The following is a 22,035-nucleotide window of genomic DNA, read 5'->3' as shown; positions in this document are numbered from 1 at the left end:
ATTGAAACATCTTGCAGAACATCACCTGTACCTCTAGAAAGAACAGGATCTTTTTTAAGATGCACTTCGCCACCATGGAAACCCATTTGAGAGAGCAAGGCTTCGCATTTTTCTATGCACTCATCTGCAAGTTTAGTCGGCTTAATAGAATATGCATAGTCCAGATGAAGTCAGAGCAATTTGTCCAAGATTCTTATCTCTGCATGCAATGTACATATATGCACATTTTTAAATGTATTGGTAGAATTGGATCCCAAATTTTAACAGAAGTTGGATAATCGACAACATTCACATTATTTCTGGATGGTGGTTTTCCAATCTCATTTTTTGCAAGCCATTCTCTTGTCCCTGTGCTTGCCATGCTATAAAGACATGGATATTTGGTATTTGCTCCTCCACATACACCAAACATACACTTCAACGCCTTGAGGTCGGCACTCAAATTCCATTCCACAATGAAATCACCTATGTCGTCTACATGAAGGTGTTGGAGACTAAAAAAGCTCAAGACAAACCAGGATCTTCCAAAAAGCCAGTTGTCAATGAAAAACAAGAAAAGCCTCCTCCAAAGCCTCGTGCTAGGGCAACAGCAAGAAAGAGATTAAACTATCAAGTGAAGTCACTAAGAGAGATCAGAGCGGCACAGAAATCTACTAATCTTCTCATCCCTTGATTGCCATTTATGCGGGTTGTCAGGGACATATCAGAAAGGTTAATTGGCAGAATGAGAAACACAAATCTTGATAAAGTCCGATGGGAGTCACAGGCCCTTATGTGTCTTCAAGAGGCTGCTGAGGATTTTTTGATCGACTTTATGAATGATGGATACATTGCTGCTGCATTTGCTCATAGGATCACTCTCATGAGCAAAGATTTTGTGCTTGTGTCCAGACTTAGATACAAGTTTGACAAAGCTTTGGAACCCATTCCAAGTTAAGATATGAGGGCTTTTGAAATTCTAAATATTTCTCCAGCAAGACAACCCAAACAATCAATTGTTATTGAAGATGTTTCGCATACTTATAGTACAAAAAAGCTCACGATATTAAAGAAGAAGTGGAGAAAGAGAGAGAGCAGGAGAAGATTACAGAGGATGCCATTCTTTCTCAGCAAGCTAAAATTCTTCATGCATCCAATTCAGAACTTTATCAGAATGTTACAGGTCAAATGGTAGTAGATGTCTCCACGCATGGAGAGGATGAGGTTTATTGTGACATTGCCCCTGAAGACACAAGTATGCTTGTGAATCACAATATTGAGATATGTGGCACAGTCCTCTTTATCTGTCTGAGGTTTGTGTGGATTTCCTTTTGCTTTCTTGATGAATTTCTCAGATTCCATATTTTATTGATATGTTTTGTTTATGTCTCCAGATGTCTTATGAGGGATCTTCCTGACTCAATGGCTATGCAAGTGACCATTCTTGATCCCCTTGTTACACAGTGCCTTTTCAATAGGCAAGGGGATCTTGCAAGTTTTCTAAAAAACTTTGATATGCTGACATGCAATTACATTGTATACCCTTATGTTGAAGTGTAAGACTCACACTCAATTATCTTTTGTCCATCATTACAATATTCACAACTAATTGCAGTATTCATCTTATCACAGAGGCCATTGGAGTCTTATTATCTTCAATCTATTGGATAGAGATGTAATCTTTATGAATTCTTTAGCATCCATTCATGGGAGAAGTAAAATGTAAGAATCAACTTTACCATGGTTTATGTTCTATAGCAATATTTTGTAAGTTTTCAATTGTTTGGTTGACCCTCAATATTTTATGCTTGCAGTGCTGCCAAACTTATCTTGAGTTTCCTAGGTTCCACCTATGAAGACTACAAACTTGAAGATTTTAAGTACTACAATCAGAAAGTTCCTTTGCAGAAAGACTCAACATCTTGTGGATGGATGGTGCTTGCTAATGCTTGGAGATATCTTGAGTCAAGATTTAGAATGACAACACTTACTGTAAGTTCATGTAATGATAGCATTGATTGATAGGGTCAATACATTTAGTGACTTTCTCATATTAAGAAATTTTATCATTTTCTTTTGCCTTAGTTGCATGAATATCCAGATTCTTGGGTAAGTTGGGTAAGGGAGAAGGCAGTGTCTATGGTTTTGGAAAGATCTATCAATCCAGTTGATCCTGATTCCCCCTTTCCACCCGAGAAAGGAGCCAAGGGTACAACTTCAAAGAAAAGAAAAAAGGAGGAGAAGAAAAGCCATGTCAAGGATGGCTCATCCAAAAACAAAAAGACCTTTGCCAAAGAGAAGAAGGAAAGAAAGAAGAGCCCTACTAAGAGCAGATCTTCCAAGGGAAAAAAGAGCACTACTAAAGAGAAGACCCATTCTAAAGGGAAGAGCCCTCAGGCTACAGAGAAGAGCCCTAGCCCTCCTGCTAAAGAGAAGAGCCCTAGCCCTCCTGCTAAAGAGAAGAGCCCTAGCCCTCCTGCTAAAGAGAAGAGCTCTTCACCAACTCAAGAGAAGAATCCTATCAAAGAGAAGACCCCTGTCAAAGAGAAAACCCCAATCAAAGACAAGACCCCTGTCAAAGAGAAGACCCCTGTCAAAGAGAAGAGTGCTACTAAAGGTCTTCCGTTTCACTCACCAGTGAAATTTAAAATTCAGAAGCGTCGTTCATCCAACAAAGAAAGTAAGAGGGCAAATGTTGACTCTCCATTCAATTTCTTTTTCATGTTCCCCAAGAAGACTGCCAAGTCTCCAAAGCCAACCTCCAAAGAACCTTCTCCAAAACCAGACCCCACTGCCAAATCTCCCTCGCCAACACCTAAAGATCTCAGAGAAGAGCCCAACTTACCACCAGTTGAGGAATCCACTGCAAAGTCTTCCTTTCCAACACCTCAAGAGCTCAAAACACCGGAACTTGAACCTCAAACAGCCAAATTTGATCAAAGCAAACAGAAGAGAGAAAGATTCTCTAAAGATCCAGGGTCATCCCATGCCAAAAGAAAAGTTGATTTTGTTGAGTGATTCCACAAATTGGCTTTTGTTTTGTTCATTTTGTCCATATGAACACACCCTTTTTGGGACTATATTCTGTACTTAAATTCAGTATCAACAATTTGATATTCAACTGTTAAACCTTGTTTTGTGTTGCGAACAATATGTTGACCATTTTTGTGAAGAAGTCAAGACGAAATTTAGCAGAATATATTGATTACATTATTGGAGAAATCCTTTTCAGCTTAACAAACTTGCCCTTGCAAGTGGCTCAAATACAACTTTTTTTTGGGGGAAGACATGTGATGCATGAGGTTACACTCTCCATCCTTGTATCGATAACAATATCATCTACTTTGAATCTATATTCAGGTGATGTTTCGTCTCTAGAAACTCAAGCGACTCTCTTACATGTTGTAGTCTCCAATTTGATATTACTATAAGGTTCCTAGGATCTATGAATGGATGGACTATGATGTTAAATTCAAACTCTAGACAATTCTCTTCAGAATCCAAAGGGACCCAAATACCAAGCTTGCTTTTCCATCTCCTATAGTCATAGCCCAAAACTAGGGATTGATGACATAGTTGGTATGACATAGACATAGAATTTGGGCTTACTCTACAACTGATATTGTCACCAATATGAAAAGTTTCCTTGGTACTCCATCCTTCTCCAAGTACAGTGTCCAGATCAGTCGTAGTAGATAGTCTTCTATTAAGCCACATCGTTCTTGTCCTCTCCAATTCCATTATTGAAACATGCCACAAAGACATGTATAGGCAAGAACCATTGAATTTTTATCCTTCTTGAAATCCTTCCAGGAGACATAGCTTTAAGAATATCATCTTTGATTTTGGATTTGAAGCTTGTTATGGTATTTGGATCACAAACTTCCCATTCGAGTGACATTAATGTGGGAATAGGTATGTCATATAATTCTCCATGAGCACCTTCTCTTGATGGAACCCTGTATTCTGCAAAATACACAAATATCCACTGATTTGTAAAATGAAGGTGGTTTGTCTGCATACATTACATCTATAATCCCCTTGTGAATTGCTTTGAATGTGCCACTTAAGCTCTCAACAGGCTGCCACTCCACAACTGTTGATGGAAAGATAACTGAAATTAAACAAACAACAAATATATCAGAAGGAGAAATATTGTGTTGTATCAAATAGATAAAGTTTTGTTAAATTATAGTAAGAATGGAGAATTGGATGTTCATCCAAGTTCAACACCATGTCTTTGGCCATGTAGACATGTTGAACTTTTGCAAGCCAGCCATTGTCGGTCACTTTGAAGGCAAGAACACGACCTTTCCAATGGGATTTCACTTCATTTCACTTGGTTCTTTTCACCCTGTGGGCACCTTTGCAAGAGGGAAGCATTGTTACCCAATCATTCACACGAAAACACATGGGTTTCCAAACACCATCCTCTCTGGTGTTATGAAAATCACAAGAAGTTATATTATGAGAAGGACGACGTGAGGACGCCATAAAAGCTCATAGATGAGAGAAAAATAGTGAGTCTTTTGAAAATGCAAAGAAAGGAGAATAAGCCATATGCCAAAATGGAAGGAAGGTGGAAAAGGGAATGAGCCATACCAAAATGGAGGGAAGGTGGAAAGTAGACGTTTGAAAAAATTTGTCATTAATAGCGTTGTTTTCAAAGCCTGAAAAGAGAAGATTTCGTATCTTTCTGCTTGATTTTTTGAAATATAAAATGGAACAAGATGTCACTATTTTGGACCCAAACTTTCATGTTAGCCATCGTAAACGTCTAAATTAAGCCGTTTTAGCCGTTCGCCACTAAAATAGAACCGTTGAGAAGACATTTAGAGGAGACAAGAATGCCATACTTTTGTATACGTGTCAATTCACAATTGGATAATTTCTTAATCCTTAGATTAACAAACAACCCTTTTCTAGCCGTTTTTGGCCCTAATGTATCTGGGCACGAGCCAATGATGGTAAAACCTATTGCCAACGAGCCCAAGATATCCGAAATGTCTGTGACTGACCTTACTAAGGCTCCCCAAGAATACTTTAGGGATAATCGAGCTCCTCAAAATAGCCATATGTACCCAAGAAGAGAGCAGCAATGGTGTTCGGTTTGCTTAGGACCACATAGTACGAGTGAATGTCCCACATTCAGAGTCATATTCAATGGAAATTGCAATGCATGTGGTAAGTATGGCCATCAATCTAAGGATTGCCTAGTACTTAAGTGTATGTTGGCAAATCAGGCACCACTAGCCTGGTCAAACACACCGCAAGTACCCGCATTGATGCTTGCACCACCGGTCGAGCAACCGCTCACAGCACATAGTTCCAAGGAACCCGAATGTAGTCCACTCTATGCCGTTACCACCGCCACACTGCTAGGACCACAACCTCCACATCCAAGGATTACCCCTATAGACCAGATGGGTTGTGAGTCACATAGTGCGTGTGGGGATTATGAGGAGGAGATAGACCCCACTCTTCAATATGGGATTGATACGTTTGAAATGACTCCCCAGTACTACATGGAGGATCATTTCAGGCAAGTCAAGCCCGTATATCAAGCAGCTGCCCTTGCCACAAGAGGGCAAAACCTTAATACCTTGGCAAGGAGACCCCCTCTTCAATGCTACGATTGTGGTGGACTGCATTGTGTAGCGGAGTGCCCTAATAGGCTACAGAAGATCGCTACTCAAATGCAACCAAATCAAGGGAGCACATCGGGAATGCCGGTACTTACATATAATCGTTGTGGCATAGATCATTTGATTGCTCAATGTCCACATAATCCTAGTGCACCCAAGATTACGCCATTGAATTTGGTTGAGGTCACCAACCAGGCATGAGGAACCACACCTGTTGTACCCGCGAATATAGTTACACGGTCAATGCTTCAAAATCAAAACTACATTCTTGAAGAGAGGGATACTGCATCAATTGCTCAAGCAAAGAAAAAGAAAATGCGGTGGAAGAGATCGCTTAATGCCACGAGCTCCAAGCCTAGTTCAAAGACTAACATAGGGACAGGAGACGACCCCGTGTATATGAATGATCCTGAAGATGATTCTCAGATTCAATAGAAACCATGGGGACCAAAGCCACTACCTTAAGGGAGAAACCCCCTCGGGAGCTCAACAAAGGAGAATCAAGCGAATACATAAATAAGAAAAAACAGAAGGAAACTTCCTCGGTCCCACAACCAAGTCAGCTAATGCCCTCTCGGCCACCCAAACTGACTGAGACTCCCCCCAAGACAAGCCACGTGGGCCAAAAGCCCTCAAGAAAAAGATTGAAACTTACCCAAACCCAGTTGACGAGATTGAACAAGTGCAACACTTAAGGGGTTTGGTGGAAGAAACACAAAGAGAACTGGAGCCAAACCCTAGAAAAATCCAAATTCTAGACACAGTGTTTCCTACGCAAGTTCAGCCTCACAGGAACCATAAACCGTTAGGTATACCTAGTATCATTCGGAAAGAAAGTGAGGATAGGACATCAAGAAGTGGGCAACCACCCTTCTTGCTTGAAAGAATGTTTAGTCAGGGAATGCTTGACCCCATCGAAGAAGAAGTGATTCCATCTTCACCAATCCCTAGTCAAGGGACGATATCTTGAAAAGTACCGTTGAATGTATCCAAGCTAATGGATTTCATGTCCTCTGAAATCAGAACCATGATCATATCCAAGTTATACGGAGATCCTGAGCTATTCTTATCTCTTCGGGCATTTCTCAATGGAGAACTAAGGCGCGGTTACCACAATTTGCAAATATGGATAGACCCGACATGCTTCAAGAGGAAGGTGAACATTGGGATCTACAACCCAACCTAGATGAAGACTCGATCGTTGAAATACCTGTTAACAAGTTGGGATAGTACTTTGAAGATGACGAATCTAATGCAACTCTTCCCATTACTACCAAGGGATTAACTCTAAAGGGAATCCTCGATGGTGGTGCTGGAGTGAGCATTGTGACTAAAAACTATTGGGAGTCTATGGGAAGACCTCCCCTTGAAGTCACAAACATAGTGGTTAAGATGGCAAATGAAACTATTGCTAAACCTATTGGAATATTAAGGGACCTTAAGATCAAGATTCTGGGATACAAAGTAAGACATACCTTCATTGTAATGGATTTCTCCAAGCATCCTATGACATATCAAATGATCTTAGGACGTCCTTTCATGAGGGAAGCACAAATGGTGCATGACTGGTCGAAAAACCATGTCTACCTACAATTATAGGACTCTGTCATTCAAGTTGATCTTGAGAATGGTCGCGCACATCCTTTAGGAAGCAAGGTTATCATCGATAATCGATCGGATACCACTATTCACTCCGCCCCATTAAGGTATTGCTATACATGCTAAAAAGAGACTGATGATGGGAAAGATTCTCCTTATATGGATGTCCCACCGGGTATGACTGAGTCGGATAATGTGGATTGGGTACACCTAGCGGAAACCATAGACACATGGGGAAATAGAGGCACAAGTTGGGTAATGCCTGAGGGGCAAGATATGCCACCGTTAGTGCCAATAAACATAATAGGTGTTATGCACTTGACTCCTGATGGCAAGAAAGTGGCAAACTCCCTTGACACTGATAGTAGCGAAGACTCTGACCAATGCAACTCTCAATCGTCTGAATCTCAAGAAGAAACTAACTCTGAGCCTGATGGGGGGAATGAATCAAATACTCACCCAAGTGTGGAAGCAAGGTGCTCAAGGTCTAGGACGGTGACCTCCTGCAGTTCGTCCGAAAGTGAGGGGGACACACGTGAAGATCGACCAAGTGAGTCCGAATTTGACAGAAACAAAAATCAAAAACTTGGTAAGAAGAAAACAAGACATAAGCGACAACGCTATCGAGCTAATGTACGAACTGCAATAAACAAAGAGAGATCCATGGCAGAATGGCTTAGTTATGTAGGAGCTATTGACGCTCATCGGAAGTTAGCAGATAATTGGGGACAATACCTCCAAAGTGTCATGTGGTGTATTCCGCAACCTCATGACGTCGCCCAATTAGAAATCGAAGAGAAACCGAAACTAAGTCGTACTGCCAGAAGGCGGCAAAACCAAGAGTTAGCTCAGCAACAAAAGGATGCGGAATTAAAAGAAAAAAACCTGGCACAACAAGAACCGGTAGACTTACACCCCGCACCCGAGCATTTCAAATCATTTACCACAGGGGAACATAAAGTGGTCTACACAAAAGCCCAACGAACGCCTACCAATGGGAGTAGCGGTGTCTACGATGGCCCAGTGGTAGTTAAGGAGATAGAACTAGCAGATCCAGGTGAGGAGTCTAACCCAGACTCACCCAGACGGAGGAAGCTACACTCAAGAAGCTTCTTAAGGAATTCAAAGACATATTTGCTTGCACATATCACGATATGAAGGGTGTTCAACCCTCGGTGGTGCAACACACGATTCCAATGATTAGCACTGCTAAACCAGTCCGGTAACGTCCCTACCCAATGAATCCTAAGTACGCAAAGATTATACAGGAGGAAATTGAAAAGCTTGTAAAATGTGGATTCATATACCCTATTGAGCACTCAGAATGGGTTTCTCCGATAGTCATCGTACCAAAGAAGAATGGGAAACTCAGAGTGTGTGTTGATCTCAAAAAGGTCAATGCAGCCACCAGAAGGGATCATTACCCCTTGCCGTATTCTAAACATGTGCTTGAAAGAGTTGCAGGCAAGGAGGCATACAGCTTTTTAGATTGGTACTCTGGTTACAATCAGATCACAATTGCAGTAGAGGACCAAGCTAAAACAACATTTATCACGGAGTTTGGAGTGTTTGCTTTTCGTGTCATGGCCTTTGGCTTGACCAATGCACCTGCAACATTCCAACGATTGATTAACACAGCCTTTAAGGAATATCTAAGAGACTTTTGGGAAGCTTTCTTAGATGATCTTTGTGTTCATTCCTTCCTCTTGGGACGAGCACTTGATGTGTTTACGAAAAATATTTGAAAGGTGTAGATTATATCGCATCTCATTGAATCCTTTCAAATGCCAATTCTAGGTTAAACACGGAGTTATCTTAGGGCATATAGTGTCCAAAAATGGGATTTCCACTGACGAGAGTAAAATCAAGGTCATTCTGGAATTGCCCCCACCCACCAACTATAAGGGAGTCCAACGCTTTATGGGCCATGTTGGTTATTATCGAAGATTTATTCTATTCTTCGCGGAGATAGCTCAACCATTGTATAAGCTTCTCATCGAGTTTATTTGGACCGAAGATTGTGACCGTGCCTATGAGTTATTAAAGAAGGCCTTGGCGAGTGCTCCAATCTTGCGAATGCCTAACTGGGATTTAATCTTCCATGTGCATATTGATGCATCAAACTTTGCTATTGGGTGTGTGTTAACTCAACCTGGAGAACACAAACTAGACTACCCCATTAGCTTTGCCAGTCGCTAGTTGAATGATGCTGAGATGAAATACACCACTACGGAGCGAGAAGGGTTGGCAATGATATATGCAGTAAGGAAATTTCGTTATTACCTCCTTGCCACCAAGTTTGTTTTCTATGTGGATCATCAAGCATTATTGTATCTGGTAAACAAACCATGCTCCACAGGAAGAATCACACAATGGTTATTGATTCTCCTTGAGTTTGGTTTCACTGTTGTTGTGAGACCTGGCAAAAAACATGTCATGGCTGATCATTTGTCTCGCATACCTAATGGTGAGGCTCCTACGGGAGTCGATGATGACTTACCTGACACTTCCCTATTCATGGTGGAGACAATGTCTGAATGGAGTGAGAAGATTGTTAACTTTTTGGTTAATGGCTTTCCACCCAAGGAGCTTCGTAAAGATCTAGCTCGAAAGCTGATCAAGGAATGCAAACCCTATTGCCTGATAGCCAGGACTCTTTATAAAGAGGAAAGGATGACGTTCGTAGGCGTTGTGCCCGCCCGCGAGGATGAGTATCTATACATTTTGCAAGAGGCACATATGGGCATAGCCGGTGGTCACTTCTCAGGAGACTTAACTGCATGAAAGATCTTACAATCGGGGTATTGGTGGCCCACTATGTTCCAAGATGCATCACTCTTTGTGAAAGGTTGCGATGAATGCCAACGATACAAGAAACCCCAGAGGAAGGATCAGATGCCCCTACATCCAATCAAAGTAAACCAACCATTTGAAAAGTGGGGTTTAGACTTTGTAGGTCCAATTAGCCCAGCGGCCCGCAACACACAATCTTGCTATATTATTGTGGCCACTGACTATATGACCAAATGGGCTAAAGCGAAAGCAACACGTAAAGCAACACCATTCAAAATGGTATACGGCCAAGAAGTAGTCATGCCATGGGAATTCGTCATTCCTAGTCTTCGTGTTGCTACTCAAGAGGGTTGGGATGGTAATCCCTTAGTAGAGCGTCTGTATATCCTTGAGCGGCTAAACGAAGAAAGACAATTGGCTGTGTACAATGCCCTTGTGGAGAAGGATAGAAGGAAAAAATGGTTTGATCGCCACCTGAAAGACAAGGACATCAAGGTTGGGGATAAGGTCCTGATGTATGGAGTGCGTAACGAAAAGAAGAAGCTCAAATATGCTGGTAAGGGACCGTATAGAGTATGTGAAATTACCCCGCAAGGTACCATCCGAGTGGAGACTCTCGACGGAGTTGAAACTATTGGATTCCTTAATGGGAGTAAATTCAAAAGATACTATGACCCCCTGAGCCAAGAAGAGTTACATGCAATCCATCAGAAGAAGGCAGATAAAGAACAAGCTGAGCTTAAGAAGATACAAGCAAGAATTGAAGCTAAAGAACATCAACAGCATGCTAGGCACCGACGAGAAGCTAACTTGGGGATTATGCAAGCATTTTTCGAGGAGGCAGAGGAGGATTCATTGGAATCTGTCCACCTCTAAGATACCCAATTGAGTTACAGAGTCCTTACAGGGAGGTGCTTTATAATGCATTGTTGGATACAGGAGCTCAACACAATTTGCTATCATATGGTGTGTGGTGTCAACTTGGCAAACCACCTTTATCCCAAGAGTGCTATCCAAGCTAAAGGAATCAACAAGAAGAAAACCCCTATCTCAGGAATTCTGCACACTCCGGTTACCTATGACAAGGGGACCATAATTCAAAGCTTTTTGGTTATGCTGGTACCATGGAGGGGACTGTAAACTTAGGGCGCAAATGGATGCTAGCCACCAAGTGCAATATTGATTGGGCAACCAGGCGAGTTACAACGCAAGAACCCGCTCTCGGTCTGACAGCTCAAAATCCCGCACCTAAGTTATCAACTCTGGACAAAATGCTAGATAACGAAAAATCACAAAGTCCAGTGGAAAAACCATCTTTGATTATTTGCCACCCCTCTAACGCTTCAATGCCAAAAGTAAAAACAGGCAGTGTCATCTCCAAGGCTTTGCTTACTATGCCAAAGAGTACATACAAATGGGTCCCAAAAGCTTCATTAACAGCTACTTCCCCTGCTCAATCTCATTCAGTTAAGAAGCCTTGTAGAAGGAAAGCAGCTACCAACCCGAGAAAGGGCAATGTAACATCACGACGGATCCCTAAAAAATTATTAGTAGCCCAAGGGTACTACGAGGGGAATGACCAGATTTGGGTCCCTAAGCATAAGCTGAATCCCTCTACATCACCTGTAAAACCTTGCAAACCAAATGTTGCCACCCCAATTCAAGACCGTGGTAAGGGAAAGGTAACAGAGTGCTCTGCACCACTTCTTCCAGAGCTAGTTTGGATTCCCAAACGATATCGATCAATACCGTCTAGCTCAGGAAGGGAGGAGCCACATGAAGCTTCTAGCTCCTCATGCCAGGCAAACGTTGATATAGAAGTTTCTTCATGCTCTACACCTACTCTTGTCAACACCCAACAAGAGACCAATGAGTCTATGTCTCCCTTTGTAAAAGTATCGTCGGAAACCATTTCCTCCATTCGTTCATGGGAGCGTACACTACCATCTCTGCAATTTGATGTGGCCACAAGGGTCATAAAAAGCTATCTGCCCACATCACCACCTATGACCCGCTGGACAAATTGGTTCCAAGAGGCTGCAACATCATTGCAAAAAATATGATCTACCCAAGGAAAGGGGGAGCATGTACTCACGCTCGACATTCTATTGCTTCCTCCCTAACCTTCTCCCCTGACCATGTAATTGCCAAATTCAAGGGGATGTATATATATAGCTTCACACAAAGAAAAGAAAAGAAAAGAAAAGAAAAATAAAAAATAGTAAAAAGAGCAAGAGCATATTAAGAGGAGAAATATCCATATACAATCAAGAACTAGATTGACCTGTCAATAACCTACTGATGCTATATCTATGTTTGCAGATATGGCAGATGCACGATCATCACACAGTTCATCCACTCCCACCTTTGGTGAGAGGTATCATCTGTACCTTTCTCAGATATTTCACATGTGCTATCCTGTAATTAAAACCGAATTGGATCATATAGATGTAATAGCCAGAGAGGAGAATGTTGAGGAATTAGACTGACTAATACGCCTATTGACCATGACTGACCCTTACTCCGTAGAGGACATATCCCCGATAGCCCAAGACTTTCCTTTTCCACAAGATGACTATCCTCGCATGGTTACATTCTTGATGAGTTTATGTGGATGGAAAAACGAAAACGATATATCTGACGAGACGATGAATGGACGGATGAAACTCAAGGCACTACTGAGGCTGACTTTATTTATTTGGATGATGCGGATAGAGGCTTAGCCTTAGGGTTAGAGCCAGGACTCTACAACATCCTCTTACCATATCCTCAGTAGTAGTGTGGTGACTGGTAGGTGGGTTAGTGTTTTCAAGTTTTTTCTAGTTTGGATTCCTTAAACGAGTCTTTAATTTTTCACACTGATGTGCCTCTCAAGGTATAGTGCTTGTTAGTTGATTGTACAAGTTGAAAAGTTTGAGGTGGGTTCGTTCCAAGTCCTGAGACTACCGCAATGTTTATCAAAATATATCTACATCCAATTGCAAGCTGTCTTATCAAATCAAGGAGATCTCCAATTTCAGGTGTGATTCTTCCATGCCCACTCTCTTTTGTTTTTACTGTTCAATTAATTACATGAACTATATTGCATGACCACATGGAACTTGTCAAAGCACTACTTAGTTTTTAAAGTTGCCTGACGTGTTAGTGTAAATCCTTAATGAGTTTAACCTTATTGGATATATTCTTGAGAATGCATGCAGTCTTTAGTTAACCCTGGAATACGATTGTCTTAGGTCTAGGGTCAAACCATCTTAATGTTTGACACCTGGCCATGTGTGTGTTGACCTCAAAAACATAGCTTTTACCCCTTAGTCGAAAGGATGTAAGAACACATTATAGTTCAGGAGTGAAAATCAAAAGAAATAAATTAATTTTAAAAAAAAGCCTACAATAAATGGCAATGCAAGTCTATTATGTGCTCTAATGTTAGCCCCCTATTGCCTTATTGACATTTAGTAGGCAAGGAGTATTCTACTCCAGATCGATGCCCTGGGTTGGTAGGGGGTAGCCTTGCCTAAGGAGAACTAATAGATTCCTGGAGAATGCCTTGTGTTAAACATGGTACCAGGATCGATGTTAGTTTTGCCTTAGGGAGGTCGCCATTGTGTGTAAAAATTGTCACGTGCATAAAGAAATAAAGGCAAAAGGCTCTTGTAACTCTGATGTTTCTTGTATCCCTAGGCTCGTGGTGCTAACTTGTTCTTAGAGTAAACACGTTGTGGTCATCTATTTATTTATTAAGCTTGGTTATTTTCCCTGACTTAGGCCAGTTATAAACCTTGATTAACCTTTGACACCTTGCTAACTCTTGAGTTACTTTCAATAATTTTAAACTCCTCTTAATTTGCTACACTAGCTCATTCATGTGACCCCTTAAACTAAGTTCTCATAGCAACATCCATTGTGGTCTAATATGCTTGAATTTATTACACTTTATATCTTTTGAATTTCAGCATACTTTCACTCTACTTCCCTGTTTTGCAGACGGTCTACCACAACAAACCCTATCGAGCTTACCATGCCATAGATTCCGAGGACGGAATCTACATCAGGAAAGGGGGCATGTTAACCTATGACGGACATCCTAAACCTATGACAGACATTGAGACGTACTATGTTTTACGTCATGTAATTAATTTAAGTATTCTAAGTCATGGGTCGGGCTTGTCAGCACCATATGTAAAGGATAAAGGGATTGGGTGATCATCGATGAGAGGTGCACCTTGAATATCAGTAGGATAAGGGTTAGGATCGACCGGCCATGTATGGGCGTCCATGTGTGAACGGCCAAGTCACCTATAAGAATCAAATGTAACCCTAAAACTCTCATTCTCTAGGTGTTGAATACAAAGTGTGCTCTTGCCTTATGTTCTTGTTCCCCTTCTCCTGCGTATGTGAGAGAGAGAGAGAGAGAGTGATCGAGCACTGTGTGGCGGCACGGCGGCGGCAAGGCGGTAGAGCGGCGACGGCGGCTCCTTCTTCACTGCGACGCGAGAATCCTTCACGGCGGCGATTGAGCAGTGAGTGACACACCTTTGCTTTTTGTTTGAGCTTACTAGGTTCTGGTTGTATGGTTGTAGCCATTCGTGGCTCGCATATGGTGTTCGACAAGTCCCCAGCTCCGACTCGTGCGGTAAAAGCACACAAGACCAATGCGTGGCCCAAAACTCAGCTATTTGGGACAGTATGCACAAGCATTCCATGGATTAATCATAAACAAGGATGTCCATACTACCCATGGGAAGATAGCTCTGTAGTACCATAGCTCGGAGTTCTTGTAGATCTTGGATGAATCGAAAGTTAAAGACAAACTAGAAAAAGTTGGCCTAAGAAGAATGGTAGAGTGCCTCCCCCGTACATTCAATCCAGAATTGTGTGCGGAGTACCTTAAATCCTATGACAAGGCCACAAAGAGAGGGAATGTGATCAAAGTAGATGGAACCACAACACAAGTCCTACTCTCAGAGGAATTGATATGGGAAGCCTTACAGTTACCACCACCAATAAAGATCCACTCTCACAACTTCAAGAAGATGCCCTTGGACGCAATGTTGAAGAAGAGCTCTTACAATTCCAATGGGGCTGAATATGACAATATCAAAGATAAGGTGATTGAGAAAGCTTGTAAAGCCATGTCCCTCATAATGCAAGTGAAACCAGTGGATTGCTACAATAGGGTTCCCCTTAACAGAATCGCCAAAGTGCATGAAGAAAAAGAAGATGATTGGGCATGGTACATGTTGAAATATTCAAGTGAATAGGATGTGTGCGGGAACAAGCCCTTAGCAAGAGGCTGTAAAAGAGAATGTGTAAATGTGAAAGAACCTGTGAAAAGGTGAGAAGAATCTACTGGGAGAGAATAAAGGGTAGTATGAGAAGATTTAGGAAGTGTGGAGATATTCTAGGAAAAGTGAAGAGGTGAAGAGAATCAAGCAAAAGAGGTGGAGTGAATCAAGGACAAATTAGTGGGATTAGATGCTTGGATGTAAACTTTATAAATTGAGGCATTGGCCCTTGCACACTCAACCATTTCCCAAGCCCTTTTAGGTACTCATAGTAGACTCAAGGACCTACACACAACCCAAGGGATTTGAGCCAATTCAGCGCAGAATGTCGGCGACAGCCCGATTTGCAGGCGCATTTTTTTCTGAGAAAATTTGACATTGCAGCTGCTCCAAATCAAATTGGTCTAATCCTCACAGCTTCAGGGGTTTTCAAGCATGCTCTACAAGCTGGTGAAGTCAGAATTCAATTTGATCAAGTCTACAGTGAGATCCAAGCTCTTCATCAAATCTGCAGGTGACTTTGGTAAAACAGAGATTAAGCATTCAATGTTTGGTCAAATCTTATGTTTCTTGGCTTAATCCTCTACTAGACTCATTGCTATTGATGGCCTTGAAAGGATTTGAGCTCATTTGAAAAAAAGGCCCCAGATCTGGACTCCCTGCATACTCTGTTTTTTGTACACAAAATAGAGGATTAATTTACTAATCAATGATTAATCTATTTTGCACACAAAATAGAGGATTAATTTACTAATCAATGATTAATCAGTATTAATCACTGTATTTTGGTACAATTGAGGGTTCAAATTAACCATTAGGTATCTGATACAGATCCCTATAACTTCAGATTGCAATTTAGAGTTGGTTTGATACTCCAACCATTCCGTACAAACTGGTTACCCTTGATTTAATGTAATTTCTAGTAAAATTATGCTGATAAAATTATGGTAATCATCATTTTACATTTAACCCTTGGTTAATGCCTGTAATTCTCACTTAAATTCAAGATTATTCACAACTAGAGTTGCATTTGGGAATGTGCATAAGAATGAATGCTATATGCATTATGTATTCGACACATTACATCAGTGTAAAAATGGGATCAGACACTGCCCTTGTCTAGAATAAGGCAAGAGGTAAGACCTCCCGCATAGATTTGGGTTTGTATTGCATAATGATACAAGATAAACATCAAAAGCGCAAAAGAACTGTCAACAAAATGTTTAAACATGTTGCTCACATGGAGCAAGAAGACCTGACGGACAAGCTCATGGCCCCAGCCAATGAAAGAAGAAGAACATCTCTTTCCAAGAGGAAGATCCACACCAAGAAGAAAAGCTAAAGGAAGCATTGAAGAAGGAAGACATGGACACGAGAAGAGAAGCTGCCACAAGAAGACTAAAAGAAGAGGAAGACATGGACGCGTGAAGAGAAGCTGCCACGAGAAGAAGACTGAAGACAAGAGAAGATGTGAGGCTCCAAAGAGTGAGAAGCCATGTGAAAATCTCTGAGAGAGAGAGAGAGAGAGAGACCCCACAACCCAATGTAACCTGCTCCAACAAAGTAAAACCACCTCTGAGCCACCGATGATGTAGGCCACGTGGTAGATGTATGTGTGGGTCGCGGGCACTTATGTGTGGGTCACAGGCACTTGTAGTAGCCTTGGACACATAGAGAGAGAGAGTGTGTGTCAAGGACTATGAGTTTAGGGACTTGAGGCACTGGTCGCGGCTATCAAGTAAGAGAGAAACTTGGTATAGGGTCTAGGTGTGCTAAGTTAACTTGAGGGGAGGTGTGCTAGACACTGGTTATGGACTATCAAGTAAGAGGAAAACTTGGTATAGGGTCCAGGTGTTCTAGGAGTATTTACTTGAGGGGAGGTGTTGAAATATACAAGTGAATAGGGTGTGTGCGTGGGAACAAGCCCTTGGCAAGAGGCTATAAAAGAGAATGTGTAAATGTGAAAGAACCTGTGAAAAGGTGAGAAGAATCTATTGGGAGAGAATAAAGGGTAGCATGAGAAGATTTAGGAAGTGTGGAGATATTTTGGGAGATATTCTGGGAAAAGTGAAGAGGCGGAGAGAATCAAACAAAAGAGGTGGAGTGAATCAAGGAGAAATCAGCCGGATTAGATGCTTGGATGTAAACTCTATAAATTGAGGCATTGGCCTGATGAGAATTTGCTGGTTTTTTATTATCCATGCCTTCATTAAGCTATTTGTTAATTACTCACTAATCACATCTTAATTACTTACTAATCACTTATTAATGATGTTGATTCTAGTATTTGATCCACCATAGCTCATCACATTGCTGTAATTTCAACAGTACAGTCATAGGGAGATGGAAAACTATCTAAAGGCACACCAGTCAAAGGTCTACAATCCTTACTTATTAACAAAGGTGTTGAATCATGTAGCATAGTTTCCTCTTCCAAATCCAATGCACGAAGAACAAGAAGAGCAAAAGCACCAGCACTCACCTCTGGAGAGTTACAGGAAGGCCAAACAATATTAAAAGAGACCAAGGAAATAATGAAGGAGCTCAAGAAGAGTAGAAAGAAGAAAACTAACAAGAAGATGTGGGGAATAATACCTAGTGTTGTGGAGGAGTCACGACATCTAGAAGAAGAACTGGCCCAGGAGATAACTGCCTATGAGGAAGTACTGGAGCAAAGAGAAGCCAAAGGCTTAAGTTTATCAGAAATACCAGTAAGCTGCACACAGCAGAAATACACCAGCAAACCCCACCTTCTAGCCCAGCACAAACTATTTTCAAAAACCTCTCCCCAATCCGAAATTCCATCATATCAGATCCACATGCATAACCTGAGTTGGGTACAGAAAAAGCCACATAACAAGAGAAGTTGTAAGAAGAAGGACACCAAAGCCACGAAGAGGCAACCTCAACACCTGTAGAGGTCCCTGAAGAAAGAGTGAATGAAGACAAGAGAAAGAGAAATGAGGAAGCAGCCATCCCCACCAATACGACAAAGGCTAGACGATGCAAATAGAATTCCAGAAAAGTCCTTACATATTTTGAATTATGAGCAATTACTCAACAAGACTGCAGAGGGCCTAGACAGTTTATTACAACTACCACACTATGAATTGGAAGGCGAGCAAGTCAGAATATTATTGAAGTTACTGACATTGTCTGTGGACTGCGAGGGAGATCATGTAGTTTGAGATGTGACCTTTCTACTGCCCATCTTAATCCACCCTTAGTTTGCAATTTTATATTTTGAAAGCTTTGGATTTAGTGTGGACATACTTTGATTAGTATGTATTGTTTATGTCAATTTATAATAAACATGCTACACAGTGTGGATTGTTTATGTCAATTTTATATTTTGAAAGCTTTGGATTTAGTGTGGACATACTTTGATTAGTATGTATTGTTTATGTCAATTTATAATAAACATGCTACACAGTGTGGATATATTTTGATTAGTATGTATTGTTTGTGTCCGTTTATAATAAACATGCTACATAGTGTGGATATATTTTGATTAGTATGTATTGTTTGTGTCCGTTTACAATAAACCTACTACATAGTGGAAAATGCCCTTTTTTCAAATGGGTAGTTTTTTCTTCGATGTTGAATAGTATTTTATGAGCATAAGAAACTTATTTCATATGCCGCTATATGGGCACATAACAAAGCACCTATGGGCAGGCATCTACACGAAATGGAGGATCTTGTGCAAAAGGCCAAACATATATATGTATGTATATATATATAAGAAAAAAATTGTTAGCGGACGAGTGGCTCAGTTCATCGTGATCCACCCTAACCAAGAGGTCATGCGTTCGAGCCCTTGCACTATAGGGTTGTGTGTGTGTGAGAGTGGTGTAGACTCTAGCTCGGTTACATCCCCTCGATTGGGGGCTTTCATAAAAAAAGAGAAAGATGGGTTAATCATACTTTAATGCCTTTAAAGAGAGATTTAAAAGAGGACAATGAAGAAGAAAAATGGTCAGAATGGGTTGATCTTACATTATTGGCTTCAAAGAGAGAGACACCTTGAGCACAAGTGAACAAATTAAAAGGCTTGGTGGGTGGGGCCACCAAAGCTTATCTCGAAGACATGAGTCACATAATCCCACTCATAGAAATAGGATCACAAGCGTGAGCCTTTCATATATACCAACAACTGATACAATGTCACATAGAAGAATACATAGTGAGGAAATATTGGTGATTAGGCCATAGAAGTAATCGGTGAGAAGCCACATCAAATTGTTCATAGGCAATATTAGCTTTTCATAACATCCCAATAAGGTGAAAACCCTCACACAAAGACAAAGCGTTCTACTCTTCCTCCATATCAACACAAAATTGAAGTACACAAAATAAATTGACATGTAGTTTATTCGTTTTCCGTATAATATAAACATTTTCAAAATACTTATTTTTCTAATCGGAGGTCGGTTATATTTTTAAACTTTAAGAAATTCTTGAAATTGATGCTCTCAATTAATGTGCTTAGTTGTTAGGTAGCAGGCTGATGCTATTTCGACCAAGCTTTGAGAAAAGACGGGTTCACTTTTTCATGGAGTCTACTCCACTTATGGAAAATTTGCCTCATGTTGAGAGGAGAAGGAAAAATTTGCCTCATCTTGAGAGAGGAGAAGGAAAAATTTGCCTCATCTTGAAAGGAGAAGGAAAATTTTTGGCTCCAATTTTTCAAAAAATAGTAGTAATTAGATGAAAGTATGAAGATAATGCTTGTTCAAAATTACGTTTTAACCCATGGTGATGAGAAGGATTCATGTTAGGTTTACTCCAATTTTTTTTTCCCTAAACACTGATTTTGACTTCTTAGAAGACCAAAAACACCAAACAGGACCATTCATCAATGCAAAGAAAAAACAAGAATAGAGGCTTACGTAAGAAACATGTAGCAATGGACCAATGGTTATTCATAAGTTCACAACACGAACCGAAAAACATCTTCAACTAATGGATTAGGCCATCACACAGGCTTCCACAATGTCCAATTATAGGTAAGCATGTTAAGTAAAAAAGAAGGGCTAAATTGGTATCTAGCTTTTCTTTTACTTCTAGAGAAGATATGTATATGGTTTGGGAAAAGACAAGTTCACTTTATCCTAAAGCCTGCTCAACTTTTGAAAAATTCATTTGCATCTTGGGAGAAGGAAAGTGCAGCCTTTATTTTTTCAAAAAATCGTAGTAGTTGGATGAAAATGCTTATTCAAAATTGTGTTTTCCTCTTCTAACCATGCTAAGAAGGATTCACGTCAGGTTCACTCAAAAATGTTTCCTGAACACTGGATGTGCATGGGAATAGTCACATTCGAGTACATAGGGGCCATTGATACTCAAAGAAAAAGGACAATCAATCTATGTTTAGACCATTGGTACTCAAAGGAAAAGGATAGTCGATCCTATGTTTAGACCACATGTATTGGTAACGAATTACAGGGGGACAATTGATACTCAAAGGCATTAGGCGAAACATGGACTGTCATTTTTTCCCCTTGAGGATTTCCACACCTCCTCTCTCTAGAAAAAATGGGCTCATGGTGAAATTTTTGCAAATCAAATCAAAAGTTGACGTAGATTACACATTTGGAATCTACTCATCGAGACCTTTCCAATGAAGTGTGATAAAGCCTTTCCAATCATAATCATAAAAGATGCCTACTTATCCACACCAACTTTAGAGGTTACTCAAAGCCACAATTTAGCACCTTGCTTTATCAATGATACTATTGCCCATAAAGCCGAAATCTCAACCCACACATTTGTTCCTAAGTTTCCAATATTTGTTCTCGAGCGTAGAGCTATGATACGTGACAATGGCACATCTTACTATGTGTAATAAAAGTGTAGAATGAGAGCCCAAATTTCATTACCTTGACATCTATCTACATTAAATAAAACAATAGGTCGAAGATTACTGTAGTAAGATCTATTTTTTTTTAAATTGCTTTTTATATGTTCAAAAGAATACTTTGTTTATATGGAAGAACTAGTCATGTATGGAGCATCACACAAAATGTCCACCATATAATCACCAGTAATGCATAAGGCTATAGCTCTGAAATGTCCACTAGCGTTCTAAATAAAGCGTACTAATACAGCACCAATAGCAAATTTTCTTGAGAAATAATGGGTTTGCGATAAGGTCAAGGTACCTTGTAGGCCTTTCACTTTTGAAATATCTAGAGTCCAACGAGGGAAGGCGAGTTTTAGCCCAAAGAGAGAGGACGGGCGTAAGTTTACTTTTAATATTATAGTTATAAAAATTGTTTTCTTAAATTATGAGACAAAAATCATTCAACATATTTTTTAAATGTGGGTACATGAAGACTGTAGAGAACAAGTGAAAAAAAAATAGATCTTTAAAACTATTCGCTTGAATTATTTGCTTTTATTATTATTGGCAAGCAATTCTTTTTGTTTGAGAAAGGCTTGAAATTAAAAGAAACGGATATTTGCACCAGGCTGCGTGTACTATCAAGCAGTTAGTCAATTCAGAAATATAGCGCTTTAAAAAAACCATTTGAAAACGTATTCAACTGCCAGGCAACATAAGGTAAGGGAAAGGATGATGGGCTCAAATTCTTGTTGCTTACAAAAAGTTTTTGTCAAACAACATATGTGCAAATGAAGTTAATCAGAAGACGTGCAACGTGCAGTAAAACGTCATTAATACCCTAAGAAGGCCATGGTGCGCCTTTGCTTGAGAGGTTTAAGCCTGATAA

General features: G+C 40.5%; 1 pseudogene; it reads left to right on the top strand.

The window, feature by feature from the left end:
- The first annotated feature begins 478 nt into the window (after nt 1-478).
- Nucleotides 479-15,277, top strand: LOC147608378 (uncharacterized; annotated as a pseudogene).
- Nucleotides 15,278-22,035: the final 6,758 nt, after the last annotated feature.

Source organism: Cibotium barometz, chromosome 53 (genome assembly GCF_041138505.1).
Source record: "Cibotium barometz isolate CiBa-2024 chromosome 53, ASM4113850v1, whole genome shotgun sequence".
Taxonomy (NCBI): domain Eukaryota; kingdom Viridiplantae; phylum Streptophyta; class Polypodiopsida; order Cyatheales; family Cibotiaceae; genus Cibotium; species Cibotium barometz.
This window is presented reverse-complemented; position numbering and strand designations above follow the sequence as displayed.